The 23236-nt window shown below is 50.0% G+C and overlaps 1 long non-coding RNA gene across 1 annotated transcript in view; it reads left to right on the top strand.

Annotated features, from left to right (window-relative positions):
• The first annotated feature begins 158 nt into the window (after positions 1–158).
• LOC108178545 (uncharacterized) overlaps positions 159–23236 on the top strand; it is a 39516-nt gene continuing 16438 nt past the window's right edge. The window contains exon 1 of the long non-coding RNA XR_001795279.3: positions 159–272. This is a non-coding gene — a long non-coding RNA (uncharacterized lncRNA). The remainder of the gene's footprint in view (positions 273–23236) is intronic.

Here is a 23236-nt window from a genome sequence, read left to right as displayed (position 1 = left end):
AGTTCCTTCCACCTTCCTGGCTCTAGGGAACAGCCGTCTGTGTCCCGGGCAGCAGTCCCGGGTGTGTGTGTGGCTGCCGACCGGCCCCTGTTTACTTGCCCTACTTGGCACTGTTTCTAGCCACAGGATAGTCACATGGTTAGTGATCTCCACCCTCTGAGCATTGCAGGTAAAGTCAAGACAGAAGGATCCTGAAGATTCCCTGAGACGCACTGCCCCAGGGCTGTTGACCCAGCCCCTCTGCCACGCCCACCCAGGCCTTCCTATACAAGGTAGGGGAGGGGCCTCTTTGCATATTTTTTCTACTTTTCCTTCGGGGTTAACCACCGCTTGCTTGTAACCTCTTCCAAACCAGTTAGGGAGGGAATGGGAGGACTTAAAGTTTCAGTCTGGTTGGTTATTAGTTTGCAGTTTGGCGGAGAGAAAGTCAGGACTGGCAGTGTGCAGGGAGTCTGGGCATCGGTGGGCTTGGATCTCTCTGCTCTTTCTGTCGCTTGTACCCAACGGTGCACCCTAAGAGTGCGTGCGCGTGGTGGCGCGTGGTGCAGATCTTTTCAATGGGTATACGATGATGTCTTTAGATCCCCAGCAAAAGTTTCCTTTAAAGAAGCCATAAGTTGTTATAATAAAGTGTCTAGAATGAAATGGACTTAAACTGACACATGAGTGTTCCAATCAGCTTCTACATAGCTTGAAAAATGTTAGCACTTTTCTCCAGACCAGACTGGAGGGGGCGGGGAGAACCCCCACAGCTAGCTAGAACACCATGGTCCCTTCCATGCACTCGCTCAGCTCTGCTTAAAATGCTGCTTCTGCAACTTGTCGGACCCACACGCTTCTGCCGTGACCAGGGCAGTGGAGGAAGCGGCAGAGCTCGACATAGACCTGCAGGAAATGCAGCCTCGGGGTTGGAGGAAGAAGGCACCTGCCGAGTCCCTGCACAGGGGTGAGACCCTGTCCTGGGCAAAACACACAGTGGCAGCGTTGGGCGGGGGGGGAGGCAGGCAGAACCGTTTTAGATCAGAGGAGAGAACTGTCCGTGTGAACGCCTCCCATCCCGGCTGGTATTTGTGCTAACCCATTGCTTATGGTTTATCCATGCCTGCAACAGGGCGGAAGCACTTTGCTTTGCACCCGTCAAAACAGAAGAAGGGAGCGCAATTTGAGGGGCGAGGAATAAACTCCCCAGAGACTATTCAATAACGGTGGAGGCACCATCAGAGTGGCAATTTGAGGAAGTGTTTACAGATCGCTCCCTGTGCCCTGGGCTCTCTCCAAATGCTGCCTGCTCCTAACGCTGCTTAACAATTCAAACTCAGAAGCTGGAACGGCAAACAAGCTTTATGTGGGGTCTTAAGAACCGCCACTGGGGAGACACAGGTCTGCATTCCCAAGAATGCAGGGAAAGGGGAGGATTACATGGGCAAGCAGTGTAGATTTAGTACAAAGCTGTAAAAATTCTTTGGCGGGAATCTTCTCTGAGAAAGGACAGGGCCCATGTGACTCACAGAGATAAAGAAACAATGTAGATCCTTAGTAAAAATGCCCATAAAATAAGAAGCGATAGCCTTTGACACACATCTGGAGCCCCTGGACACAAAGCAGTTACGGGTCATTCTGGTTGCTCTGGTGCTTGCAATCTAGGGGGGAGATGACCGAAGTTCGCGTTCCTGGGAGCCATTTTACACGTGCATGGGGCTTGCTCCCTTCATGGCCTCCCTCTTGTACGTTTTGAAAAACTCTTTCCCTGTCGCTTGCATTGTGGTGCTTCCTTTTGTTTTCACAATTCCACTTAATCCAATTACCGAAGAAGACAGGAGCTGCTGGCTCTCTGCACCTGCAGTTTCTGCATCCATGGATTCAACCAATCGTAGGTCAAAAACATTTAGGAAAAAATTGCGATTATACTGAACATATAAAGACTTTTTCTCAATCTTATTCCCCAAAGAATATAGTAGAACAACTATTTACATAGCATTTACGTTGTGTTAGCTACTATAAGTAATCTGGAAAAGACTTAAAGTATACGGGAGGATGTGCATAGGTTGTACAAGGTACTTCAAAATGCCTGTGAAAGATGGACCGAGGAGACAAGTGTAGGGGCCGGCAACGTGCCACAGGGTGCTAAATAGTGTAGTATAGCATCAATTTGAATCCTCTTTGCTCCACTTCTCGTCCAGCTTCCTGCTGACAAACCTGAGAGAGCAGCAGAAAGTGGTCCAAGTACCTGGGTTCCTGCCACCATGTGGGAGAGACCTGGCTGGAGTTCTGGGTGCTTGGCTTCAGCCTGACCCAGGCCTGGCCATTGTGGCCATCTGCAGAGTGAACCAGCAGATGGAAGACCTCTTTCTCTCGCTATCTCTTCCTCCCTCTGTCTCTGTCATTCTGCCTTTTAAATACATGAAAGAAATCTTTTTTGTAAAAAAAATATGTAATTTTATTTTTGGGCAAAAAAATTGAAACCTTACATAGTTTTTTCATACGACACATTTTCCGTGAACTTTTTGAAGATCTCACACATGCTTGAATTTTGAAGTTTCTTGTACCAAAATAAACTTATCTTTTAATTTCATTTTCTACAAACTTTTGGGAGGATGCTTATATGCAAATATTATACAATTTCACATGCAAGATTAAGCATCTGTGAATTTTAGTATCTGCAAGAATTCCTGGAACAAATCCCCTGAGGATATGGAGAAATGACTGTTGTTTTGTTTGAATATTTGTCCCCCTTAACTCAGGCGTTTTGAAGCCACAGTACTATGAGGTTGACAAGTTAGAGCTGAGGGTAGAAAATGATTGGATTGGAGTAGGTCACGAGGGCAGAATCGTCCTGACTGAGTCGTCTGGCTTTTTTTTTTTTTTTTTAAGATTTATTTACTTATTTGAGAGGCAGAGTTACAGATGGAGAGAGGGAGAGAGAGAGAGAGAGAGGTCTTCCATCCGCTGGTTCACTCCCCAGATGGCTGCAATGGCTGGAGCTGCACTGATCTGAAGCCAAGAACCATGAACTTCTGGGTCTCCCACATGGGTGCAGGGGCTACTGCTTTTCCAAGCCAGAGAATTGGGTCAGAAGTGGAGCAGCTGGGACTTGAACCGGCACCCATATGGGATGCTAGCACTGCAGGCAGCTGCTTTACCCGCTACGCCACAGCGCCTACTCCCCTGGTGGCTTTCTAAGGAGAGATGGAGACAGACCCATGGGCCCCCAGTCTCTCACCATGTGATCCCTTGTGTTACGCTGGGACTCCACCAGCAAGGATGCCATCGTCAGAGGCAGAACCCTTCAGACCCCCTGATGTTGGAATCTCCAGAACACTGAGCTAAGATAAGCCCCTCTTTCCATCCTAAGTAGCTTGTCTTAGGTGTTTCATGATAGTGTTGAAAAGCCTGATGTGGGACGTGAGCAATCGAGGCTGGCCTCCCAGGCAGTGAAAACAATTCATCACAGGACAGAGGGCAGAGCCGCTCGATTTGTTGACTACTGCAGAGAGGACCCAGGGAAGCAAGTCGGGTAGGTGCCGAGGACGGCTGCGGCCTGGCCTCTAATAAGAGGGCTGCACCTGTAGCAGCCGCTCCCTCTTAGCTATGGTGACAGGTGCCGTGTGCTTCCAGGAGAGCAGCAGGCAGGACAAGCAGAGGCTGTCCATTACAATATGGGCTACAACCCAGAAGTATGCTTGGGAACTGCAGTAGGTCCTCAGGCAGGGGGTGTTCTAAGGTCTAGAAAGTTTTCCCAGGTAGGTGATTTCCGTCTCTGGGTAGACCTGAGGACCCTACACCCTCTTTATTTTAAGGGACTCCCTCCATGCCCTTGGGCCTCCTTTCACAAAGCTGAGATGTGCAGCTGCACTATTGTTGATCCTACTTTAGGAAAGAATAAACAGAGGTCCAGAGAGATGCAGTAAGGATCCAAGGTCACACAGCTCGAATCCGGGAGTCAGAATTCCAAGTCAGGCCAAGTCTCAGAATTTGCTTTTGGACCACTGACCTAAATTGCCTTTAAGCAGCTAGAAACCTCCAATAATCATTCTGTATTTGAAAGGCAGAGTTAGAGAGAGGCAGAGGGAGAGAGAGAGAGAAAGAGAGGGAGAAGTCTTCCATCTGCTAACTCACTCCCCAAACAGCCACAATGGCCAGAGCTGAGCTGATCTGATCTGAAGCCAGGAGCTAGGAGCTTCTTCCGGGTCTCCCACACAGGTGCAGGGGCCAAAGCACTTGGGCCATCTTCTGCTGCTTTCCCAGGCCATAGCAGCAAGCTGGGTCAGAAGTGGAGCAGCTGGGACTTGAACCGGAGCCCAAATGGGATGGCAACACTGCAGGTGGAGGTTTTACCCGCTATGCCACAGCGCCGGCCCCAATAATTACTCTTCAGATCCTTCAACACTGATCTGCTGTGTCCCAGTAATAGTAGTCAGTGACTCTTGTTCTGTGTTAGGACCCTGTTCAGGTCAGTGCCTGTTCTTGGTCAGTCATGAAGGCAGCTTTTTGATGTGGTCCCTGAGTGTCCCCAGGTTTGTCAAAATTCAGGATGAATCCTGGTCCAATACAAAGCAGGGCGTTTCCAGCTGAGTGCTTTCAGGACATGGGTTTGTCCCTAGGGACGCTGCTAGTGCACACATGGATAATACGGCTGTGAATATCTGGCGTGAGTCGGTGTGATGTCATGAGATACAGCTTGTGTTTTCATTCAGTTTCCTGGCACACAACTCCTGAATTCTTTGGAGTCTTCAGCATGAGACGTGTCTTTTGTGTGCTAATGAGATGACTATAGCTGGGGACCCCTGGGTAGTTTCAGGTTGCAGACTGGTCACTAGAAATGCCAAGGCTGAATTAGAGGGCTAAGGCTTTCAGCCCCACCCCCAACCTCTGTGCAACAGAGGCTGAAGGGTGACTTGATCTTCAATGGCCAGTGATGTAATTGGTGGTACCTAAGCAGTGAAGCCACCCTAGAACCCCAAAAGGACAGGGCTCAGAGAACTTCCAGATGGCTGAACACCTGCAGGTTCCTGTAGGCCAGTGCTGAGAGAGGCCATGGAAGCTCAGAGGCCCTGTCCACCTGCCCTACCTGACGCAGCTCTTCATCTGTATCCTTTGTAATAGCCTTGATAGTAAACCAGCAGACACAGCGTTTCCCGGAGTGGCCAGAGCTGTTGTAGCAAACCAGTCAAACGCAGGGAAGGGGTTGCAGGAATCCTGGTTTTCAGCAGATTGGTTAGAAGCACAGACAAAACACCTGGGACTCGCAATTGGGATCTAACGTGGGGAGGGGAGCAGTCTTGGGCACCGAGCCCTTCCACCTGTGGGATCTGATGCCACCTCTAGGTAGATAGTGCTGGAACCGAGTTGGGTTAGAAGACACCCTGCTGGCACCCACTGCAGAGCTGCTTGCTTGCTGTGTGCAGGGGTAAAAGACTTCGGTCACAGACGTCTGCTGTGTGGATGGTTGTTGCATTGTGACAGCAGAGGGAAACCTCTTTTTTTTTTTTTTTTTTTTTTTTTTTTTCTGCAGAGCTGGTGATTTCCTGTTGACCGTCATTGTCAAGGTCAGCTTAGATTTGTGGGAAGGCACGCTCAGGGTGGGTGGTCTGGGGCTTCCTGCCCCGTGGAGCAGTCCACAGCCTGGAATTCCATGGGAAGCACTGGATTAATCCATCTCCGAAGTAGCACAGACGGATATCAGCAGCAGCAGTCTTTGCAGCACAGGACAGCCCAAGGCAGGTTGCAGATATGACTGTGCCTGGCTCACAGGGGACAATATGTCCTCAAGGTGCCCACACCATAGGCCAGACAGAGTTTGTGAAAAGAAGATGAGCAAGTGCCAGGAATAAAAGATGTGAATGCAAAGAACACACAGAATGTGTCAAAAAACAAAATCACAACACATTTCAAGAAATCTTAATTGGCTTTATTTGTGAGCCTGGAATCTGGGCAAGATTTCATCCATAAAAAAGTCAGGGTTCCTATGAGCTGAGCAGAGGAGGTTTTTTGTTTTGTTTTGTTTTTAAAGATTGATTGATTTATTTGTATGTCAGAGTTACAGAGAGAGAGAGAGAAGAGAGACCAAGAGAGAGAATTTTTCATCTGTTGGTTCACTCCCCAAATGGCTGCAATGGCCATGGCTGGGCCAGACCGAAGCCAGGAGCCAGGAGCTTCTTCCAGGTCTCCCATGTGGGTACAGGAGCCCAAGCACCTGGGCCATCTTCTACTGCTTTCCCAGGTGCATTAGCAGGGAGCTGGATCAGAGTGGAGCAGCCAGGACTCGAACTAGTGCCCATATGGGGTGCCAGCACTGCAGACCATGGCGTAACCCACTGTGCCAGAAGTACTGACCCCATAGGTTTTTTTTAAGATTTATTTATTTATTTGAAAGTTGGAGTTATGCAGAGAGAGAAGGAAAGGCAAAGAGAGAGCATGAGAACGAGAGAGAGAGAGAGAGAGAGGGGTCTTTCATCTGCTGGTTCACTCCCTAATTGGCCGCAACAGCTGGAGCTTAGCCAATCTGAAGCCAGGAGCCAGGAGCTTCTTCCAGGTCTCCTGCGTGGGTACAGGGGCCCAAGGACCTGGGCCATCCTGCACAGCTTTCCCAGGCCATAGTAGAGAGCTGGTTTGGAAGTGGAGCAGCCAGGACTTGAACCTGCACTCATATGGGATGCCAGCACTGCAGGCGGCAGCTTTAACTGCTACGCCATAGCGTGGGCCCCAGTAAATGAATCTTTTTTAAAAAAATCCAGAGGTTGACGTCCCAGCTCCTGGTACCTGAGAATGACAATTGTCTTCATAGACAGGCATGGTTAATTACCTTCCAAGAAGCAGTTCAGGTAAAGTAAGGTCACAGGAATGGGCCCCGGTCCAGTCTGACCTGGGTCTTTGGAGGAAGAGGAGGTTAGGACACAGAGACCATGTGAGTTGGCAGCGAGAAGACCGGGCCTACAAGTCGAAGAGGGAAGTCTCAGGAGAGACCCACACCCACACCTCCATCTCAGCCTTCCAGCCTCCCACACTGTGACTCCACAGATGTGAGCTTCCACCTACGTGAAGCCCCGATCTGCGGCACCAGGTGGGGCAGCCTGAGCTACTACACCACCCTTCTCGCCTCTCCCATACCAGCTGCAGTACTGTGGAGCCCCCCACCCCACCCTGACGTGCCTGACTTACATGACTCACAGGTACGAACTCCGCTTGCTGTGTCAATCACGCTCCTGGGACATTGCCAGCGTCTTTGAAAAGAGGAGCTTTTAAATAAATAAGTAGTGTAATCTCGAAGTGCTTGTTCATTGGCTTATCCGTTCACCAAGTTCCCTGTAGTGGTGACCTCCACCCACGTAGTAATAAAGCACTGTTGATCATGGCTGGGCCTGCGCTCATCGCCCAAAGAGGGGTGACTGGAGAGCTAGGACAGGAAGTGAGGTGTGCACAGGGTAACGTGGGACACAAAGAGAGATCGCAGAAGGAGCTGGGTGGAGTTGGCCCGACTGGCAAGTCTGGGTTTGGTTCAGAACATCCAAGGAGGAAGGCTGGTGGTCATGGCTGAGAAGGAAGAAGACACAGCCAAGTTGGTTCACCACGAGCAGGTTAGGACGGGACTTCAAGTCCTGACTACCTTCACCCCATGTGTGGGAGCGAGGGCAGGCATCAGGCCTGGGATCTGCAGGCACGTGAGGGCCCCGGGCTCAGCAAGACGCCCAGCACCCTGCTGGTGTAGATGGGGCCGGGAGTGGGGAAGGAGCTGGCACTGTTTGCCTGGTGGGAGACCCTGGGTTCCAAGATCTCGGGGCGATGGGTGGGGGGGGGCAGAGTGGGCTTTAGCTCACAGCAGGGTCTCAACCCTGCAGGCTGCAGTGAGGAGACAAGAGCGGAGACTGAGGGCAGGGCTCCCTCCTCTCTGGATTCTGAGCTGTTCCCAGGGTGGAAACCACACCCTTTAGACAAACAGAATTTAGCAGAGTGTAACCAGGGGAGGGATGATACTTGAATCGGGCAGCCCTCAGAGCCAGAGACATTCCACCTTACAGGGGACCAGGCAGCATTTTAAGGTGGAAAACAGAAATGAGGCACAGAGAACAGAGCCAAGGCACCGAGACAGCTTGGTTGCCAAGATGCACGTTAGTCCTGTGTGAGCACGGTGTGAGCAGCTGGTCGCCTGCGATTGAGTGACGCGCCACTGCTGCATTGGCTGAGACTCGGGTGCTCCTTGACTTACTGTCCCCAGAAACCCATTGCAAGTACATGATATTGTCAATGGCAGGTGTGCTGAAGCCTTGAGCCTCCTACACTTCCTTGCTCAACAGCACAGAGCCTTGGGTATTCCAGTCATGCTGGGGTTGATTCACTGCCACCCAGCGTCCCCAGGGACTGCACAGTGCTGGCTTGGGGAAAGACCCAAGTTCAGCCAAGTTCAGCATTCATTTTTTTAAAAATATTTATTTATTTATTTATATATTTGAAAGTCAAAGTGACACAGAGAGAGGAGAGGTAGAGAGAGAGAGAGAGAGAGAGAGAGAGAGAGAGAGAGAGAGGTCTTCCATCCGATGGTTCACTCCCCAGATGGCTGCAAGGGCCAGAGCTGTGCCTATCCAAAGCCAGGAGCCAGGAGCTTTTTCCAGGTCTCCCACGCGGGTGCAGGGGCCATGGACTTGGGCCATTTTCTACTGCTTTCCCAGGCTACAGCAGAGAGCTGGACAAGAGGGGGAGCAGCCGGGTCTCGAACCGGTGCCCATATGGGATGCCTGCGCTTCAGGTCAGGGCGTTAACCCACTGCACCACAGCGCCGCCCCCCAAGTTCAGCATTCTGAGGATGGTTTCTAACTGAATGCAGGTGGCTTTTGCATTGCTTTTGGATCATAAGTTGAGGCACTGAAGTCAGACAGTCTGTGTATTCCTGAGTGAGACTTTAGTTAGTTCACGCTCTAAGGAGTCCAGTATGGAGGCATCCCCAGGCCAGGGGGAGTTTAATTCAACAGCATCTCCCTTCCTATGTGAGTTCTGCTGGCCTGCATTGTTGCTGCCCGAGACCCGGAAATCACTGTGTCCTGCACTCCTCCACCAGACTGGGGAGGAAGCCTGCTGGGAGAGTCCTTGGCACCCTACATCCCAGTGGCAGAGGGCCCGCCCACTGGGCCACAGGCTCCGGCTGCCTCTCCCTCCCCTTCTTCTGGTCTGTGCACATGCAGACGAGGTAACTCAGGAGTGCCGTCAGCCACACAGCAGCCCAGTTTGGAGTCCTGCCGCCTGCCTGCCCCTGAGCCTTGCACATGCCCTCCCTCCATGCACACACGCGTGCACAGGTGAGTCCTGAGGCTCACATACCACCCAGATGCACCAGCCCCTGGCGGACATGGCCGTGTGCTAGACCCGAGCTCCTGGAGAGAGAGGCGAGTCTGTGTACCTGTCCATCCCAAGTGTACCTGTCTATCCCAACAAGTAACACGAGTGCACCAGGAATTGAAGATGTGCCTATGTGCAGTGCTGAACTGTTGAAGTGTCAGAGAAGCTCCTAATTCATTTGAGGGAAGCCAAAGAGCCTTCAGGGCTGCTGCATGAGCTCCAGGAGGTTCACAATGGCGGGCAGCAGGGGAGGGCTGGGTCCCAAGGCCTTTCAGAGTCCCTGTTGCAAGTGGGGTGTCTAACCTGGGATGTGCGTCTACTGTCTCCAGCGCCGGGGGCATCTGAGTAATGTGCACTTTGTGGTCAGCTTCCTGAAGCCCCCAGTGGGCTGTCTAAGTGGCCACAGCCTTCTTGATGTCCAGTGGTTTTTGATGCCATCTTACAACTTGCTTATAGATGCTGACTGACCAACCCAACAGCCAGGCAGGCCCCTGAATGCCTGAGCCAGGACCACTGCCTCTCCCAGGCTCCCCCTCTGCTTGGCTGATCTCTGCTCCATGTTGGCACTGGGACTTCCAGAAAATCTTCCCCACTCCATGTTAACAAAGGCAGAAGTGATGACTGACAGCCCGTTGGCCTCTTGGTCTTGGTTTGAACATGGTTTGACTCCTCAAACTCATGGAGGTGGTTAAACCCCAAAATCCTTTCATACAAATTATTAATTTGTTTGAGATCCAGACACAGAGAGTGACATAGATAGATAGAGAGAACTCTCATCTACCGATTCACTCCCCAAATGCCTGGAATGACCAGTGCTGGGACAGGCCAAAGCTTGGTGCCAGGAACTCCATCTGAATCTTCTACGTGGGTGGCAGGAGCCCACGTACCTGAGCCATCACTACTGCTTCCCAGGGTCTGCATTAGCAGGAAGATGGAGTCAGACGTAGGAGCCACGGCATTGAACTCAGGCACTCCAACCTGGGAAGAGAGTGTCTTCACTGTTGCTTAACTGCGGGACCACATGTTGGCCCCTAAGCGCCAAAGCCTTGGGTAGCTGGTTAAATGGTCGATGAATTAAGGTAGAGCTTGATCCAACTGTGGTGTCTCAAAAAGTGGGAGCTTTGGGAAGTGATTGGTTTGGATTAGGTTGCCAAGGTGGAGCCCTGTGATGCAGTCAGTGACTTTATAGGGATCAAGTGGAGGGCGGGTGAAGAGAGTGCTGCCTGGCTCTCTGCTTCCTGGCACATCGCCCCTGCCTCTACACGCAGTCCACCCTCAGCAGGTGCCAGACTAATGGGGCCTCCGATCTTGGACTGTGAACCTCCAAAACCATGAGCCTAAATAAACCTTCTTCCTCCCTAGGTGACTTCTCTCAGGTGTTTGAGGTCAGGTGCAGCCTTCACAGGGTGCCCGCTGTCCTTAGAGACCCACAGCAGTTTGTAGCCTGTAGGGACACCCTGGCTCTCTATAGCTGTCTCCCGCGCATGGTGTCCCCCTCCTGTGTGCCATAGCTGCTGGTTGGTTTGAAAGCAAGAGGCTAGGACAGCGCTGCTTCGAGTGCCATTGGAGTCTTAGCAAACCTGATGGGTAGAGTCACAGTGCTGTCTTCAGCAGGGGCCGTGTGGCTTTCTCCAGCTAGGCTCTGGAGTTGCCTGTGTTTTGTTTCTCTTTGGAAAGAGGTCAAAAGAGACGTCCCTGTGCCCCCACGAAGCGTGAGGGCTCCTGCGGTGCTCACTGCCTGTGCAAGTGCACCCTCTCTTGGGGATGACACACTCTGAGCTGTAACGCAGCTGGGGGTGCTGAGAAGGACCGCCACTCCTTGGCAAGCGCTGAAAGGGCCCCCCTTCTCCTGTGGGCTCCAGTTTCTCAGAAGGACCGCCTCCCTCAGTGACATTTTCCCTCCTTGCGTAATCAGAGCCCTGCGGGAGGCTAATTCCAAGGAGAGAGGATTATACTCAACTGCACTAATTCACTTGGCTTCTGCAGCTGGAGGCCCTCTTAAAGCTGCAATATTGGGGGAACAAGAGCAAAAGTGAGATTTGTGGCCTTTTCCTTCTGAAGGCTGAGTTTACGGGGTCACTGCAAGTACAGACACTTTAAAGAGTGGACAGCTTGTGTTTCCACAAACGCAGTCTCACACAGCGCTTCCCACTGCAATCTCAGTGGCCTGTGGACCCCAGTGCCCATTTGCAGGACACTTGAATGGGCTGGCCTTGTGTGCCGCCAAGTAGGAAAAGGCCCTCCCTGCTCCCGGTCCCAGCTTCAGCCTTGAAGATGCCAGGGGACGGCGTGGTCTCCTGGTCACACTGACCTGGGTCTTGCAAGAGTCCCCTCTGCATTCTCCTGCTCTGAGTAGGCGGAGAGAATTGTGGTCCCTTGTGGGGGGGAGTCGGGACTGAGGGAGGAAGACTCAAGTGAGCAATTAAAACAGGGTCTGGGGAACAGGTGTTTCATGGAGAGGCTAGAACATTGCATTTCACAGCAGAGTGCCTGGATTCCCTTCTTGGTTCCTGCTCCAGACTCCAGCTTCCTGCTAGTGCAGATTCCAGCAGACAGCTCAATTGATTGGGCCCCTGCTACCCCCACGGGGGTCTTGGGTTGACATTTCTAGCTCCTGGCATCAGCCTGGCCCCGCCTGGCACAGCCATGGCTGTTGCAGGCATTTAGTAAATAAACCTGCAGATGGAAGAGCTCTGTCTGCCTGTCTCGCTCTCTCCCTCTCTCTGTTCCTCTGCCTCTCAAAACATAACAATAAAAGACATGTGTTTTCTCTTGAGCAGAACACATGCGATAGGATAAGTTGAGAACTTTAGTAATAATAAGAGGACACCCTTCAAAGAGATGAGATTACATTACCAAATGACTTTATGGAAAGAACACATGGAAGCTGATTTTTTTAAGTCTTTGGCACATGATTGAAAAGAGAGAGAGAGAGACAGAGAATTAACTTTACGAGGGCCTGAATGTCTGATTCAAAGGGTGGAATGGAACAAAGCTCTCAGAAAACAGTCAAGACACGGAGGCAGTGAGCGCTTCTGAGATCTGGGACAGGGACAGATGGACAAGGAAGGGACACATGGACAAAGAAGGGACACATGGACAAGCAGTGATTCAGGAATCTATCCAGGCCTCAATGAAGTCCTCAGCCCCCCCCCCCCCCATTGAATGGTCTCCCTGAATCTCACACACCACAGACGTCCATATTCCAGGGATCTTCTTGATAAAGTAATTGAGTAACCCTGAAAGCATTCACAACTTTTTGTTTTTAAAAAGCATGTCACATATGAGAAAGAATGAGATTAACTTTAGATGGCTCATCATTAATATTGGAAAATAAAAGATGATCAGTAATACAAGCCTTGTTATCCAAACACTTTATAGTAAGAGATACTGCAACTCTTGTTTCAGAACAAAGTGTTGTCATTTGGGGCCCGAAGGGCCTACGAGAGCTCAGTGATGCACATTTTCCGAGCTGCAATGAGACTGCAGATGGTGACGAGTCCCAGACCCACTCTGAGCACCGAATCTGGCCCTGCAGTAGGACCTCTAACTGGACCCCACGAGTAACCTAGGGGGAGCCCTGAGTGTTTACTGAGGATTCTTGAGACAGAACACGCATTCCGAGGGAAAAGCATCATATCCGTCTATTACTTAGCATATTCGTTATTCCAGCAAAAGCCTAGGAGTTGGGGCTGCCTTGTTTGTGGATGAGGCGCTGGGGTGGGAAGGAGATTAAGGTGTGGAGAGGGGGGAAGGAGGGGCACCCCAGGCGTCCACAGCAGGAGGAGCGTGTGTCTGACGTGGAGGTGGGGGATGGGCAGGCAGGTGTCTATGGTGGGGAGCAGAGCCGTTATTAACCCCGGTACAGATGTTAATAGGCAATAGTGGGTGTGATGACTGAGTGATGGGCCGACTTGACTGTGCTGCCGGCTGCCCAGATGCTTGGCCAAGCATCGTTCTGGGGCTTCTGTGCGGGTGATTTGGGATGAGATCAACACTCTCACGGCTGTGCTGAGAAAAGCGTGTAGTCCTCTCCAATGTGGATGATACATAAGCCAAGTCAAGTTGAGCCAAATGGCCGTCTGTCTCTTGAGTATGAGCGAACTCCCCCTGCCTGACCGCCTGGGGCTGGGAAAGCAGCTCTCTCCCTTCCTTTGGACTCAAGCTGTCCTTCCTGGGCCTTGAACCCACAGGACTGGAGCAACACGCAGGCTCCCCTGCGGCTCCAGCTTGCACACTCGCCTGCCTCCACAATGCTGGGAGCCCATTCCTTTTTTTTTTTTTTTTTGACAGGCAGAGTGGACAGTGAGAGAGAGAGAGACAGAGAGAAAGGTCTTCCTTTGCCGTTGGTTCACCCTCCAATGGCCACCGCGGCCGGCTCGCTGCAGCCGGCGCACCGCGCTGATCCGATGTCAGGAGCCAGGTGCTTCTCCTGGTCTCCCATGCGGGTGCAGGGCCCAAGCACCTGGGCCATCCTCCACTGCACTCCCTGGCCACAGCAGAGAGCTGGCCTGGAAGAGGAGCAACCGGGACAGAATCCAGCGCCCCGACCGGGACTAGAACCCGGTGTGCCGGTGCCGCAAGGCGGAGGATTAGCCTAGTGAGCCGCGGCACTGGCCGCCCATTCCTTTTAATCAATTTCTGTCTCTAGAGATGAGGGCACTTCAGGAAGCACATGGAGACATGGGATTAAAAGGTAAATTGATTTTGGTGCCAACATTTTTGAAACCTATGCATACAAAGAGTTCTTCAAAAAGCTCATGGAAAATAAATATTATGAAGAAAACTCCCTGGATTTTGCATTTTCTCTATCTTAGTTACATTTTCCACGAACCCTTTGAAGTACAGCTGTGTGTGTGTACATCCTGTTGATGTTTCTCTGCAGAACCCCGAATGACACGGTGGGTTTACCTATCTGAGAATGTAAAGGAGCTGGACCGGCACTGGGGTGTGGCGGGTAAAGCTGCACCTGCTCATGTCCCAGCTGCTCCATTTCACATCCAGATCCCTGCTAATGGCCTGGGAAAAGCAGGGGAAGATGGCTCAAGTGTTTGGGTCCCTGCCACCCACATAAGAGAGCTGGATGAAGCTCCTGGTTTCTGGCTTCAGCCTGGTCCAGTGCTGGCTGTTTCAGCCATCTGGGGAGTAAACCAGCAGATGGAAGAATATTCTCTCTCTCTCTCTTCTCCCTGTTTCTCCCACTCTCTCTGTAACTCTAACTTTCCAAATAAATGGATAACTTTTTTAAAAAAATAAATAGATAAATGTAGGATGGGGTAGGAGAGAACTTACAAATTAGCACAGGGGTAGGGTGTCAGAGAGGAATAAGGCCAGGGTAAGTAAGAGAAAAAAATCTAGGAAAAATGAACACAAAAACAGGAAGAGAAAACATTGGGGCTGGCGCTGTGGCATGGTGGGTAAAGCTGCCACCTGTAGTGCCGCATCCCATATGGGCACCTGGCTGCTCCACTTCCCATCCAGCTCTCTGCTGTGGCCTGGGAAAGCAGTGGAAGATGGCCCAAGTCCTTGGGCCTCTGTACCCACTTGGGAGACCAGGAAGAAGCTCCTGGCTCCTGGCTTCAGATCGGTTCAGCTGTTACAGCCAACTGGAGAGTGAACCAGAGAATGGAAGACCTCTCTCTTTCTCTCTGATTCTCCTTCTCTCTCTGAGTAACTCAAACTTTCAAATAAATAAATAAATCTTTGAAAAAAAAAGAAAGAGAAAACTAAGACGAAGACACATAAATTACCAAAGTCAGGGATGGGAAACTATCCCCTCAGAACCTACAGATATGAAAAATCGTGGTATGGGACAACGTGCACAGTCTCTGCACACAAATTTGATAACTTAGATGAATTAGAAAGCAAAATTAAAAGCACCATCTTTGGTAGCTTATATAAAACTGGATAGAAACTAAACCAAATAATATGAGATTTGTGTGCTGAAAACTATAAAACATTGAGGAATGGTGCACTAACGGGTTAAGCCTCCTCCTGCAGTGCTGGCATCCCATATGGGCTCCAGTTTGTGTCCCGGCTGCTCCTCTTCTGATCCAGCTCTCTGCTATAGCCTATGAAAGCAGTGGGAGATGGCCCAAGTGCTGGGGTCTCTGCACCCACATGGGAGACCTGGAAGAAGCTCCTGGCTCCTGGCTTCGGATCAGACCAGCTCCAACCATTGTGGCCATTGAGGAGTGAACCAGTGAATGGAAGACTTTCTCTGAGTCTCTCCCTCTCTCTCTCTGTAACTCTGCCTCTCAAGTAAATAAACAAATCTTAAAAAAGAAATTATGAAATTATCAAAGCCTTAAACAAATGGAGAGACTTATTGTTTTCATTGTTTGGAAACTCAACAGAGAAAATATGTAAACTGCCCCTAAACTGCCCCATGGATGAAATTGCAATTTCAACGCAAATGCCAGCTGGTTTGTCTGCAGATCACAGAGAAGCTGATTCTAAAATATGCCTGGGGAGGCAAAGGAACAGGGGTCGCTGGGATAATTTTGACAAAGAACAGCAATGGGCGAGTCACGCTCTCAGCTTCAGACCTGAAGAGAGTAATACTGCAGACAGCAGAGTTTTGAAAAGGGACAGGGGCAGGCAGACCGATGGACAAGATCCAGACGCCAGGAGACCCACCCGTATATGGCAATTGACATTTCTCATGAACATCCAGCATGATTTGCAAAGACGATGTGGCCATGGGGATTCAGGCCTTCTACAGGAATCAACCTAAGAAAAGAGCAGCTTGAAGTCTCAGATATATGGCTACTATGTATGTAGGGCACTGCAATCTTAGTAAGAAAACTGAAAACTGTGCAATTCTCTCCAAATCAAAGAGAAATTTTTAAAAATGAGAGTATAGGAATCCCCCCAAAAAAATGGACTTCTGTAGACATTCACTATTTTATATACATACATGTACTTACACGCTTATATATGATATGTGTTCTAACAATCACAATCTGATACAATGGAGACGCTATGGTCCACCATACTTACAAGGAGACGTTCCAGCTGCCTCTGTAGTTGAGAAAAAGAACGGCATAGTAGCTGCCTGTTGTTACACGTGGTACCGGCAGGCTGGGCCCTGGGGGCGCCTAGGTCTTGGTGGCCACTGAATCTCGCCTGACCTGCGTGTCTACTGCTGTGACTGCTGACCGCGGAGGTGCGACTATGAAAGATGTCACAGTTTCCAGCTTACGCTTTCTCTTGGGTCACTTGCTCTCGACACAAGCAGCTGCTACACTGTGAGGACGCCCCAGAGGCCGTAGTGAGGAACTGAGGCCTCTGACCACTGGCAGGCAGAGCGCCTAGTCCCCAAGACGCCTCCGCAGGACAGCAGCCCCGCTAACTCTGCTCTGTCCCCGCTTCCTTCCTCCCTGCTTCCTCTCTGTCTTCCTCCCTTTCTCTCTTTTAAACAGCTTTTGTGATACCCAAGTTATTTACCAAAAAATCCACTCATTCCAAACATATGCAATTCTCTGATTTCTAGTATATTTCCAGAGTTGCCACACTCTCTCACTCTCTAATTTAAAAAAATTATTTTATTTATTTGAAAGGGAAAGTGATAGGTATAGATAGAAAGGAAGAGGAAGAGAGAGAAAAAGAGAGATCTCTACTGGTTCACTCCCCAAATGACTGCAATGGCTGGGGCTGGGCCAACGCCTAAGCCAGGAGCTGAAAACTCCATCCAGGTTTCCCATATGGGTGGCAGAAGTCCCAGCACTTGGACCATCCTCCATTGCTTTCCCAGACACATTAGCAGGAAGCTAGATCGGAAGCGGAGCAGCCGGGACTCAGAATTGGTGCGTCAATGTGGGATGTTGGCATCACAGGCAGTGGCTAACCCTGTGTGCCACAATGCGGGCCACACCACTATCTAAATTCAGAATCTTTCTCTCATGCCCAAAGAACCCCACCATTTGTGGCAGTCCCCTCTCTCCCAACCCCATCCCTCTCTATCTCTGTAGATTTACCTTTTCTGGAAATTTCATGCGAGTGGAATCAGGCAAAATATGTGTGTCTGGGGCAGGAAAAAGGAAAGCAAATGGTTTTCCTACTGTCATATACTCAATGAAGCACCAGAGTAATATTCTGACACAAGATGTGTGGGTTCCCCTGACCCCAACCACGCAGCAAGCAATTCTCTTGCAGAGAGCAGGTGGAAGTCCTGCAATCCGACCCTATTCTGACCGTCTACATGGAGATAGTGTCACATCCCACATGCTGGAGGCTCAGTTCCCAGGACTTCCTCCCACTTCAGTTGCCAATTGCATTAGTAAGGTTGTCACCTATAGGTGTAGTTCTAACGGATCAACTGTATATTGGGAGTTCCTGTTCACCTCGCTTTGGGTTCAGTTGCAGTGGCTCACAGAGCTCATAGAAACATTTACTATGAAGGATATTACAAAGGATGCCAATGACCAATCAGATGAAGAGAGGCTTGGGACAAGGTGCATGGGGAGGAGTGGGGAGCTCCCTTGGGTGCTCTGGGCCTCTCCAGCACTGCTTATATCAGCGTTGCTACTCAGGGCACGACATTTGCCTCCTCTTCCGATTTCTTAAAGAAAGCCACATCTAGATCAGAAGAAAAGATCCCCAATTTGTTTTTAGGGTTTTGCAACAAGTGGGATGAACCAGGAAGGCATTAAATTGTGACGAGCCCAAAGAAGGCCACCGGTGCAACTTGCCAGGTTGGTCTGTGATGAGCTTTGGCTGACCACACAGCACAGCTGTCCAGTCAGTCTCAGGATTGAGACACATGATCTAGGAGCCATTTAGAGGACCCAGCAGAGAACAGGGGCACAGGCACACGGGGACTTCAGATTCTGAGCTGATGCTGGAAGGAAGAATTAGAAGAGGCTCACAGATTTCAAAATGTGGAACAGGTCAAAACTTTATGGAACGCTGTGAAACAAGAGCTATTGGTAAACTGGCTTAAATAACACAGAATTGGGTACACTCCAGGCAACCTGAATAGGCATTACTGCTTGAAGATGACTCTCGCTCACGTACGGAGGCCAACCGTTAAGAGACCTTCCTAGAATCCAGTATTTCAGGCTTTGATAATAACATTTCTTTATGTCTTGAGGGTAAATATTAAAACCTCTATGACACTCAAAAAAGCAGTGTTTTTATTAAGGGCCCTTATTCACTGAGTCCTGGGCTTCCTTTATCATTTCTTTTCAACTTTTCTCCTGCTATTTGATGTGCATTAATATTCAGGGGGATATTTGCCATTATTTGTGAACATGATGTTGGAATCCAGTCACATTTATTATTTTTCTGTATGGTTTGTTCTGTTTGGAAAACAGATGTGCTTTATTAGGAGATAATCGCATGTCCACGGGCAGCCATGAGAAGTAGTGCACAGAGATTCTGTATAGCCTTTTTTTTTAATAAGCAGCAGAAATCACTTCCAGCTAGCTTACTCTGTGTTTACACAGTGCCTCACTGGTACGCGCTGATACCTCCAGCTAATCAAAGACGTTATGATTCCAACTTCATCTAAGGAACATTTACATTAAGAGCTCAAATTTTTTGAAAATATTCATTATTTATTTATTTGAAAGGCAGAGTTACAGAGAGGCAGAGGCAGAAAGACAGAGAAAGGTCTTCTAGCCACTGGTTCATTCCTCAAATGGCTGCAATGGCCGGAGCTGGGCCAATCTGGAGCCAGGAGCCAGGAGCTTCTTCTAGGTCTCCCATGCAGGTGCAAGGGTCCAAGCACTTGGGCCATCTTCTACTGGTTTCCCAGGCCATAGCAGAGAGCTGGATTGGAAGAAGAGCAGCCAGGACTCAAACCAGCGCCCATATGGAATACTGGCACTGCAGGTGGCGGCTTTACCCACTATGCCACAGCACCAGCCCCACTGTACCCTTTACCCAGCTTCCATCAATGGTAAGATTTTGCAAAACCCCAGTACCATGACTCCAGCAAGTCACTGATGTGCATCCTATCAAGATTCAGGATGCTTCCGTGATCCCATGCATCCCGCACATCGTCCTCTTACAACCACGCATACATATGATGGGACTCATACTACATCCTGTCTTTTGAGGTCTGGCTGTTTTCACTCAGCACAGTGGCCTGGAGTGCCATCCAAATCCTTGCACAATAGTTCATTCCTCTTGGTGGCTAACTGGTATACCTCTGTACGGAGGCATCACCATTTGCTTAACACTTCACCTTTGATGGACATTTGGGCTGTTTCCAGTATTTGAATGTTACAAATCAAAGTGCTATGAATATTTGTGCGCAAGTGCTTATGTGGACATAGTTTTTCATGTTTCTGTAAAAAAATGCCCAAGTGTGCAATCGCTGGCATAGAGGGTGTTGCATGCTTTGTTCAATAACTTTCACAGGCTGACTGTACCTTTTTCCACTCCTGCCAACAATGTACTTGTGAGTGATTCAGTTTTTCTGCATCCTCTTGAGCATTTTGGATTGTGACTTTTTTTATTTTAGCCTTTGTGAATGATCATAGCTTGAATTTGCATGTCCCTAATGGCTAATAATATTGAATATCTATTTCCATGTGCTTATTACCTGTCTGTCCTGTTTGGTGAAATGTCTCAGGTCTTTTGCCCATTTTCTAATGGAACCATTTTTTTCTTTGTACATTTTGGAGATATATATATAAACAATATACACAATATATACATGTATCTACTATATATATATACATATATACAGAGAGTAGATATCAGTCCTTTGTTAGATGCATGGGAGGTTTGTGACTATTTTCTCACATCCTCTAGCTTCCCTCACATCCTTTTATAAGCATTGTTGCAGAGTGACAGTTTTTAATTTTCATGAAGCCTGGTTTATCAGCTCTTTCTTTTATCACATGTTGGTGTCATTTTAAGAATTATTTGTCTAATCTCAATCCCCAATGTTTCTCCCACTTGTTTCCAAAAGTTCCGTGTTTTACACAATTTCATAGTTTTGTGCTTTACATTTGATGCTATGATCCATCTTGTGTGAGGTTTCATGTCATTTTCTATGCAGGAATATTAACTGTCAAGACATACATACTTTGTGTGACACATTTTTTGCATAAAGTATAATTCCTGGTGTCAAAATTTATGCATTGTTTATGTGGCTCTGAGCATGTGCATTGGTTACTTTTCTTTCTTTCTTTCTTTCTTTCTTTCTTTCTTTCTTTTTTTTTTTTTTGGTTTATTTGAAAGGCATAGTTACAGAGGCAGAGGCAGAGGCATAGAGAGAGAGAGAGAGAGAGAGAGAGAGGTCTTCCATCTGCCGTTCACTCCCCAGATGGTCGCAATGGCTGGAGCTTCGCCAGTCCAAAACCAGAAGTCTGGAGCTTCTTCCCACATGGGTGCAGGGGCCTAAGCACTTGGGCCATCTTCTACTGCTTTCCCACGCCATAGCAGAGAGCTGGATCAGAAGTGGAGCTGCCGGGACTTGAACCAGTGCCCCTATGCGATGCCGGCACTACAGGTGGTGGCTTTACCCACTACGCCACGGCGCTGGCCCTAGTTGCCTTTCTTGTTTGCCATGGTGTCAAGGATGACTCCATTGTTCTGGGACATAGTGAGCTCACTGTGGGAGGTGACAAGAGGCAGCCAGGGCAGGGGGATGGCCTGAATTGTATACCCAGACCCCATGAACCATGTTCTGGTCGCTGTCAGCCCTGTCGCTTGTAGAACAGCAACTGAAAGTTTGCATTTCAGCCACACAATCGATGGAGTTGAACCATCGCCAATCGCCACCTCTGAATTTGCTTTTTCTATTATGATGTCTTTCTGTTAGTCTAGTTTTAAATAATTGAAAACTTATCTGTTCACATGGAGCTAGCCCATTCTGGTGTGATAGCTTTTGTTTACTTGTCTCAATTCTTTTTTAAAACATATAAAATTTATTTTCACTGTAATTGAAAGGCAGAGAGAGAGAGAGAGAGAGAGAGAGAGAGAGAGAGAAATCTTCCTCTTAGGGTTCACTTACCAAATGCCAGCACCAACAAAATCTGGGCTGAAGCTGGTTGAGAAGCCAGTTCTGGTCTCCCACATGGGTGAGCCATCACCTGCTGCCTCCCAGGGTGCATGTTAGCAGGAAGCTGGATTGGAAGCAGGTCTGTGGCGTGGAAAGCAGCGTCCCAAGCAAAGTCTTAACTGCCGAGCCAAACATTTGCCTCCGCTTGGCTCAGTTCTTAAAGAAAAAAAAAATTCCTAGGGAGCAGGACGTGAAAAGCCTTCTTTAACGAGACGCTCACATCCGAGCAGGCTTACCCTTCAAGTAGAGGCTGAGATAAGAACCTGGGTGCAGGTTGATCATTTAGGGGGTAGCTCCAGGAAGCTCAAGGGAGGAAGAGGGGAGAGTAGGAGGGAGGCCCAGCCCACTGGGGATGAGTGGTACCTCCGCACGCGGGGTGGAGTGGGGACAGTGCTGCCATGCCGGGAAGGTTATTGCAAGGATGAGTCCTAACACAGAACCTCTACAGCTTCACTCCCAGGGAAGGCAGAGCACCGTCTGCCTCCTCCCATTTCTGGGAGGGCACCTGCCACTAACGGACAGCCCAGGCGGTCTTCATGCCCAGCAGGTGTGGAGAGCCCCTGGGGCATCCCTGTTGACACATGGGACATCCACAGCTCACTGCTGGTCTCCTTACCGCACACGCACAGGGGCGGGGCCGTGGAAACAGTCTGTCTGTAGTTGGGCAGACTGCAGCTAACTTGGCCTGAAGCTGATGGACGCAGGGCCGCTGCCCGCACTGCCTTGTGTCTTGGCAGCCTCTGAGCAGCTGTTCTGAGGACCCCAGGATCACGTGCCTCACCGTGTGCATCCCCCTGCCCCATGCTCCTTCCTCCTCTCTGCTGCACCCTTACAGGGTGTGGAGCCATGGGGGGCTCCCCACACACCCCTCAGGTTCCCCATCTGAGTGCCGGCGACTGCAGGCAGGTGCACGGTCGCCTCTCCACCAAGCACCTCTGTACCTGGTCAACCGCTCCCTCGACACCTCTACCTGAAACCCCGCCAGGACCTGCTCTCTCCTAATCTTCCTGGCTCAGTGAACGGCCCATCCCGATACCTGACCCAAGTCCTTCATTCTACTCCTCACCATGGTCCACACCGGACAGCTCTCCGGATGTCCTGCTCATTTCAAAATGTGTCTGTGTCCACCCATCCGCTCCACAGGGGTGGGTGGGGTGGGGTGGGGGTCACCAGAGCTTATTAGTGAACTTAACCAGCAACTCCCGAGGGCGGGGGGCAGCACCAGGATGGGGTGGGCAGAGCAAAAGCTGGAAGGCAGAGAGAGTGTAGCATCTACGGCCACCACTCTTGTGCCTGTGATGGGAGACAGGGAACTAGAGTTGTTAGAGGAGCAGGACATGGGGGTCAATAAAGGCAATGGAAGTTTTAAAAGACCAGCGTGCTGGAGCACGGTTCTTGAGATAGGAATGGTCTGAAAGAGTGGGCAAAAGACGGGAAAAGGGCAGTCTCTGAGAAGGTGGGAAGGGCAGCTCTGTCCAGGGCTGCACAGGGCACGCAGGTCCAGCAGGAGGGGACGGGGGTCCCCTGTGATGGACGAGGGAGCCATTGCACATCAGCTTTGACATCTTCCACGAGGGTGGGAGTCTGGGGTTGGGGGCTGTTGAGTCTCCCTTATCCCAAATGCTTGGGATCAGATGTGTTTCAGATTTTGGACTTTGGAACATGCCCATATCCATAATGAGATATGTAGGGGCGGGAACCCAAGCCTAAAGGTGAAATTTCAGAGACACCTTACACATACAGGCTGAGGGTGATTGTGCACAGTAATTCTGGTGCACCTACGTCTTGCCTGGGACCCTTTACAGGTGTGTGGCAGGAAGCCCAAGGCAGGCCCAGCCGAGCTGGAGCAGATGAGGACAGCTGGCAGCAGGGCTGCAGGGATGAGTGACC

This window comes from Oryctolagus cuniculus, chromosome 1, assembly GCF_964237555.1.
Source record: "Oryctolagus cuniculus chromosome 1, mOryCun1.1, whole genome shotgun sequence".
Taxonomy (NCBI): Eukaryota; Metazoa; Chordata; class Mammalia; order Lagomorpha; family Leporidae; genus Oryctolagus; species Oryctolagus cuniculus.
Note: the sequence above shows the minus strand (reverse complement) of the source record. Positions and strands in the feature narration are given on the sequence as shown.